The 7,955-nt window shown below is 43.9% G+C and overlaps 1 long non-coding RNA gene across 1 annotated transcript; it reads left to right on the top strand.

Annotated features, from left to right (window-relative positions):
- Positions 1-962: 962 nt before the first annotated feature.
- Positions 963-7,443, top strand: LOC129011616 (uncharacterized). The gene is made up of 3 exons (XR_008493380.1): positions 963-1,133; positions 2,360-2,415; positions 6,937-7,443. It is a non-coding gene; the product is annotated as an uncharacterized LOC129011616 (long non-coding RNA).
- Positions 7,444-7,955: the final 512 nt, after the last annotated feature.

Genomic DNA, 7,955 nt, shown 5'->3' with positions numbered 1-7,955 from the left:
GGCCAGTGCCACGACAACTCCTGGGCTGAGAATCACTGATTTAAATGGCATTTGACCACATCTGTCCCCACCTGTGGCTCTCTGCTCTGTAGATTTGCTGACTGACAGAGTCTACCGGTAGAGATGCTGACAGGCATGAACTGGTTGCATGACACTTGGAAGGCATGGCGGGACATCTGCCTCACCAGCTTCCTTCAGGTGTTCCACTGAGCCCCAGCATTCAAATTTTCATCTGTGGGAGAGGAAGGGAAGGGAAGGCTCTGGTCTGTGGTACCGTAGGATTCCAGTGATGCCTCTTAAGCATCCCCCACCATTCTCTGATCGTTTCCCACATGCAAAGTGCCAACCTGGTCGTGCAACAGTGTACACATGTGGTAAACACCAGGCGCCCTCCCATGAGACTTCTACAGCATTCCAGCACTCCATCCTCCCCCAGCTTCCAGTTTAGGACAGGCCCAGGAGAGGAATGGTGAGGACAGAGTTAAACGTGACTTTTGCTTCATTGTGGGTTCCTTCTTCCCATCCTCCCGGCCATCAGACCTCCTCCTATAAACAGATGTGTGCTCAGATTAACTACTTTTTGGAAAAAACAAGGAAATGATAATACTAGAAAAACTTTATTGAACTAATGTTTGTCTATGTACCAGGAACTGTGCTAAATACATCACATTTATCTCATTCAATTCTGACAAGAATCCTATACAGACAGGTGTTGCTGCTGTAGATGGGAAAACTGTGGCACAGAGGTGAAAAAGACTTACCTATACAGATACATTGCATCAAAATTCAAGCCGAGGTTCTGACCCCAAAGCCTGTGCTCCAAACTAGAGTCCTCCTGTGCACATTTCACGTCTGGAATTATTATAAAGCATTTTGCAATGACTAAAATAGGCACATGAATGAAGACGTATCCAGGTCTGCCTGAGAGGAGACTCGAAGCCAAAGCCCAGCTCAGCAAGGCCAGAGAATTTCAGTATATCCCCGCGGGGCGCTGGAACTTCGTCTGGGTGCATTTGTTTTTATAAGCCTGGGTACTGCAGAGTCATTTAAAAACATGTGCTTGCCAGGGCAGAACATCATCTGATGGCAGCAATCACCTGGTGCTAGCCACGACTGAGGAGGGAACACATCAGGTGAGTGTGGGCCAACCCTTCCTGCACAGAACAGGAGGGCGGGGGGTGGGATGCTTGATTTTTAGTGGGAAGATGAGGAAAGCAGTTCTGAAATGTTTTTCACAGAAATAGAAACTAGTGAAATAGAAGCTGGCATTTGACTACTTTAGAAAAAAGAGAGGAGGGTAATAGGGAGGAAAGTGATTGGCTGCTGCTGTCAAACTCAGGAACTTTTAAAATTTTGTTTGTTTCCCCAAAGAAGTGCATGCCCAAACCACCAAGACAGGGTAAGTGATGACAAGCAGATCTGCAAGTCGGGGCCCCCGTCACAGTAGCAAGCACCCTACTTTGCTGCACTGGCAAAGTTGCAGCTTCTGCTACAGTGCGCATGCGTGCGAGTCCCCTTCTCCCCTCTCCCCTCTCCCCTCTCAGCCCATCCTCCTCAGCCCAGATCCCTCCCTGCACCAAGACCATTCCAGCTGCACGCAATAATCAGGCAAGCAACTTCTAACCCAGCCTAGGGGACTCAGACGAGATAATGCTTAATTTTTCTGCAACGCCTTCTTAAGGCTCCAGGGATCTGTACCCCAGGGTGGAGAATGCTTTCCCAGAAGCAGAGCCTGCTTCTCCAGCCTGAGAGTGTGTGCTGCAGAGCTGGGACCCCACCCTGTATCTAAAGTAATTGCTGTATCTAATGGTGTGGTGCTGCTGACTTCCTTACCAGCTGTAGCTTTCTGTTGCCCGACCCTGTTATTACTGGCTCCTGCTTTATTTTAGGGATGTTAACCTGCTCGTATGTGTCCATCTTAAAGGCTCTTCAGAGAAGGGCTTTGTGAGTTTTCCTTTTACAGGCCTTTATTGCATTTCTTTTCTCCAGGTTCCTCTCTCTTCCTCCTCTCACTCCTTTCTGCCTGATTAGAGCAGGGGACGTTAGCTTTTCTTAGGGACACCTTAGAGCCAGCCAGTCACATTATATGAGAATATGTTGTTCTAAGAGCCTGCCCCTAGGTCACAGATTCAGACCTGTGGAAATGGCCTAGGCTATTCTGAAATGCTCTGGTGGGGTTCCAGCATTCAGCCTCCAGCTAAGCTCCATCCTTGTGAGCTATAAGTTGGAATGAGTAAGTAGGCCAAACATCTAATCCTCCCTGTGCCAGCATCCCACCTGAAGGGCATGGCAGAGAAAGGGGAGCATGGGGACCCAACTCATTCACTATCAACAGGTCTTGTTCATTTCTTTTCTCTAGGAAAAAGCAACACTTCTCTCCATCTGCGAGAGGTGGACGCCAAGGCCCCGTTCATTGTAAGCACACTTTTCTCCTCTTCACAGAGTACTGTCATTGCTGCCCTATCTGTGCTATGGACCTACACAGTTTAACAGAAGCCCACTAGGGGCTTAGGTGTTCTTTCATCTAAGTAGTTCCAATATCCTCAACCACTACAGTAAGATGTCTACATGGCAAATTAATTCAGGCATAAAATACAGTGTGGGCAGCATATGTGGGTGGTCTCCAGCCACTTCTGGTGGCTGCTTGGACCACTTCATAAAGACTTGTTCCAAGGAACAAGGAGAGGGTTTTGTGAAGTGCTTTGACTCCCACTGAAATGGCTGCTACAAGAGGTTATTTCTCTCTGCAGGAGGATTTGGGAATAGGGATAGGGGATAGGAGATTATAAAGCCAGGGTTTTTTTTTGTTTTTGTGGTTTTTTTGTTTGTTTTTGTTTTTGTTTTTGAGACGGAGCCTCGCTCTGTGGCCCAGGCTGGAGTGCAGTGGCGTAATCTTGGCTCAGTGCAAGCTCCGCCTCCTGGGTTCACGCCATTCTCCTGCCTCAGCCTCCCGAGTAGCTGGAACTACAGGCGCCTGCCACCACGCCCAGCTAATTTTTTGTGTTTTTAGTACAGACAGGGTTTCACCATGTTAGCCAGGATGGTCTCAATCTCCTGACCTCGTGATCCACCCACCTTGGCCTCCCAAAGTGCTGGGATAACAGGCGTGAGCCACCGCGTCCAGCTATAAAGCCAGGTTTTAAGTCCAGCCCGTTTTGACCAGTTTTGTGGCTTTGGGTGTTTCTGAACTACAGTTTCCTTATCAATACAATGAAGACTGAATACACCCTACAGAACCATAGTGAGGTTCACATCACCCAATGTGAGAAATCGCTTTGTAAGCTGGAAAACACTACAAATAAAAAGAGGCTATTGTTATTGGGCTTATTATTCTGAGGCAGGAGAACCAAGGTATAGAAAAGAGAAGTAAGAGTTAGATATCACACAGTCTGAGATGCTGGGAGAACAACACAAGCCTCTGTAGATCCTCCTAGGACCTTTCTTCTGGAATGTTCTGCGATGACAGTGGCAGAAACGGGGGGGCAGCACTGCTCTTGTTACTGATAAAATGGCCAATTCTGCAATTCTATCAGCTGTGATAGAACTCAGTCCAAATCATTTTATTGCTAATCCTCAAATCACCTGACTAGTTATCAACTCATTGGAAAGATAGTGTAGCGTTAAGAGCATGGACCATGGGACCTGGCTACCTGGACGTGAGCCCATCACTGTGTCCCTCTGACTAGACAATTTTAAGTAACTGACATGACTCATCTGTGTTTCAGTATACCCATCTATAACATGGAGATGATAATACTGTCTACTTCATAGTGTGAGAATAAAATGAAAAAGAAATGGAAAGTACTTCGAAAAATTTCTGACATGTATTAATGGTAAGCTAAGTGTAGCTACTATTGTTTTCCAATAAAATAGTCCACTCTTAAAAAACAAAATGTGTGTTCTAAATTGTAGGAGGAGATGGATTCTTCAGGCACGATGGAGAATAAATCCAATCCCTCTTCCTCCACTCTAGCATGAAGGGTCTACCATGCCAAAATAAGTTAGATTACAGAGTCTGGTGGAGCTAATATAGTGTGTATATAGAGTTTGATCCTGGAAATAAAGAGTGGTGACATTTCCTCTCACTGGCAGAGCCCAAAACTAGATAAAAACAGGCAGTGTGGCTGAATCTGCGCTCCTGCATCAACTGCTGTGTGACTGTGGATGCCTGACATCTCTCTGTGCCTCACTTCCTAAACTTGCAATGGAATCACAATAGTACTTGCCCTCTAGGGTTGTTGTTTAGAGCAGTCACTGAATAGCTACACAATAAAATCCAGCTATTATTGATGTTATTAGGATACCATTTGCCATTACCCAACTTTGTGATTCGGGATCTTGAGAAATTGCATAAATTTCATCTTTCAAGTTAAAGTAGAAGAACCAAAAGCCAGATAAATGTAACCTAAAGCCATATGTTTTGTTAAAGACAAGGAAACGAAATGCCACATCATTATAATCATGTTATTTGGTCATACAGTATGACGGTATCTACAATCATCAATTCATGTCACTTTTAAAAAAATTACAGTGAGTTATTTGAATTAGAAAGCATTTCCATACATGAAAGCTTAATCCCCTTTAGACATTCCTCAATGTTCACAAATAAACTGACCTGGCAGGCATGGGTGTTCCTAGTCTTTGTTTTTAACATCAGGTGTGGAGGATAAGGGTAATAAACAATGTCTACTGATTCTGGTCATTCTGAAATGCCACTTTTTTTTTCAGTTTCGCTAGAGCTTGGCACACCTTCATATTTAGAGGCAATCTATCTTCAAGGATCACTCATCAGAATATTTGCACAAACTCATAAGTGCCAAGAACTGAAAATGCCTTGTGATTTTCAAAGTTTTAAAATAGTCCTATGGGGCTGGTGACCTCAGTCAGGTCAGCCATCAAGTTTGGGATCCGACAATTAAAGTCATAAAGTGAGTCAACTGAGTCAGAGAGGATGCAACAGCATTATTTTTCTCTTCTAGCTTCTCTAGCAAAGCAAAAGTTTTGGTGTTAGGGCTGTCTCTGCAGACAGGGAGTTTGGTTTCCAACACACTGGGAGCATCCCTGGAGAACGCTGAAAAGCAGAATAGGCTGTCAGAGTCCAAGAGACGATATCAGTAAAGTTAGCACAAGATTTAATAGACTAGAATATACCCGCCTAATCCATTTCTCCAGCCTGATAATCCAGAGCAATTAAGAGAAATTGTCCTGGTATTTTTAGAATTTTTAAAGTTTCATCTGGGCAAACACAGAAATGGATAACTATGTTATCCAGATCTTACCACTGTTTGTTTTTGAAACTCTAAGATTAAACTAAAGACTGGCCTAGCAAAGCAGATATGTTTGCCCTTGCCTGAGAGGAGACAGAAACTTGGGAAGAAACAAGGGTCTTTGGAGTTACTGGGCTTCTACGAGGATCCTCAAGGTTTGCAAACACCAAATGGACAGGACTCCATCCCTGAAGCGCAGGCCAGTCCTACCTCCTTCACGATGACGTGCTGACATCATGGTGCAAATTTGCAAACATTTTTTGCCTTATTAAGAAAATTATTCAAAACTAGAAAAATGCAAGGGTTAAAGCCTTGCTTTCATAAACATAGCCTGTGTGTGTTGCAGGGTGACTTTTAGATATTATATGGAAAAATGCAGTAAAAAATGCTGAAGTAGCCCATTCCGTTCCATTGAATTGTTAGGCAATTATGGTCATCCCAGCCTCAGTAAATTAAAATACATGATGAAAACCCAATCTAAGGACGTCAACTGCTATGTACTAAATAAACTACACATCCCATTTAAAAAGCATTTAAAATTGTGTCAAGAGAGGTTATGCTGGAGGGACTATAATTTTAAAATCATTTACTGTACAACCATATATTTAAATTTTAACTTGAAGCTAAATGTTGCAAAATTAAATTAATTTTATTTGATAACACGAGGCAGTTTATACTCTTTCATTTGGGGTCGATGGAGCCCCTGGCACAGTCTTGAATTTAAGACCCCTACCCCACAGGAATAGTTAACTCTTGATCCTAGCATGCTCTCTCCTCCTGGAAGAGTTATTTAAAGTTAGATGTGTTTCTTTCTGTTTTTTTTTCTTAGCCACTTTTCTATCCCAAGCCCAGCAAAGACATTCAATTCATTCCCCCTACACCTCTCTCTCTCTTTCTCTCTTTCCTCCTTCCCCTCTCTCTCTTTCTTTTTCTCTCTCTCCCTCTGAAGTTTCTAAATCAGTTCCTACAGCTTTAGTTTTCTTTTTCTAAAATTAAAAACGTGGCTTCTGGCTATATAACGAATCTCCCACCTTCAGCAGCCCCAGTCCCCTGGGGCTGTTACTGTCGTGATCTATAAATTAACTGGAATTACTCAGAGCCCTCAGTTAGCTTTTAGTCAAACATTAGCAGCAGTGTTTACCCTTGTGTAATCTGCAGTTGTTACTTAATTTAATGCCCGTCAGCATTTTTTTAAAGAACACGTTCAGCAAATCCTTGGCACAGGCTGTTTGAATTCCTCACTCTTCCCTTCCCCCACCTTGACCCAAATCAAGCTAAATGTATCTGAGTAGAAGCTTGCTAATATTTTTAATTTGCTAGTGTAGTTTTCCTTCTTCTTGAGGAAAGAAAGAAGAGTTTGCTTTCTGTGCCAATCCAACTACATCCTACTCAGAGGCCTGGGCTTCGTGTCCCCACTGCACCTTACATCAAAGAGGGTGAACTGTAAATTGTTAGGGTTTTTGTTTCTTGTTGCTCTGGCAGTGATCTGTGAGTGATGTAAGATGGGAAGCATCCTCAGACTCCCATTTGGAGGATGCTGGTGTGGCCCCCTGAAGAAAATCCATTGAAACAAACTTTGAAGTGCTGCCCAGTAGAGAGCTAAAAGCTGAACATATCACATCATAATTCATACATAACTTTGTGTGTTTTGAATCTTCCTCCTCCACAGCCACCACCTCAAATGTAAATAAATAGAGCCCTGGCCTTCCTACAGGGTTCTGTTGCTCCTTTCATAATGTGAGATCCCTCTAGATCCGGCAGGAGAACTTCTCTAAGGCCATCATAAAGGCAGTAGGAAGTACTGATCTCAAACAGCACAGAGGAGGCTCCCCTCCAAAGAAGAGTGAAGCACATCGTTAGAGAATAAGAACACAGGGGGAAATTAAGAGGTGATCTTCAAAGTCTACAATGAACAGCTCCTCTCTGCTTTCACACACTGTACAAGAAAAGACCTCCTTCAGTTCAGGAGGCTTTGGTTAACAGCCACATTCTCAATATTCTGGGTTTCAAGGCCAAGAAAATAAATGTCACGGTGGAAACCTCATGCTTTTTCAGGTGATATAATCCAAAAAAATGTGTACATCTCAATAGTATAAAGGACTCTGAATCAGCCAGGGCTCAACTTGCCATTCTCTTCCTTGCCTGCAAGACTTGACCTTGAGTTTCAGTGTCTCTCAGCCGTACTTCTGCTTCCTGGTGACTAGAAATCAGGATTCTTTCCCATTTACCACTAGGGAAAACCCTACTGCTAAGGACCGTAAATGTCAGGGGATCCCCCTGAGTCTCACAGATGGCACTTGAAGAGGAGCAGTATGGAGACACAGGACACGAAGAAGGAAACAGAGACCCTGAGGACAGAGGCTCATCCAACTACTGCAAATGAACAAACACCAAAACAGGCATTTTTGCACTTTCAGACAGGGAGTTCCAGGACTGAGTGCACATACAGTCCATGGTTAGATTTCCAGGAAAGCCTCAGTGAGGGGCTGAATTATGTGCCATTAACACAAGATACAGCCATCTTGGGAGTCAGCATATCTGTCTAAGCCCAGGTTATAAGTGCACACTGGTGGTCTATGGTTGCAGGCCGGTGTCACTGTCCTGTCACAGTCCTGAGATCTCCAAAGCAGCCCAGGTGACACATATGTCCCTGTCTTTGACTCTCCTCCAGCCCAACTCTGTGATATT

Source organism: Pongo pygmaeus, chromosome 14 (assembly GCF_028885625.2).
Source record: "Pongo pygmaeus isolate AG05252 chromosome 14, NHGRI_mPonPyg2-v2.0_pri, whole genome shotgun sequence".
NCBI classification, from domain to species: Eukaryota; Metazoa; Chordata; class Mammalia; order Primates; family Hominidae; genus Pongo; species Pongo pygmaeus.
Note: the sequence above shows the minus strand (reverse complement) of the source record. Positions and strands in the feature narration are given on the sequence as shown.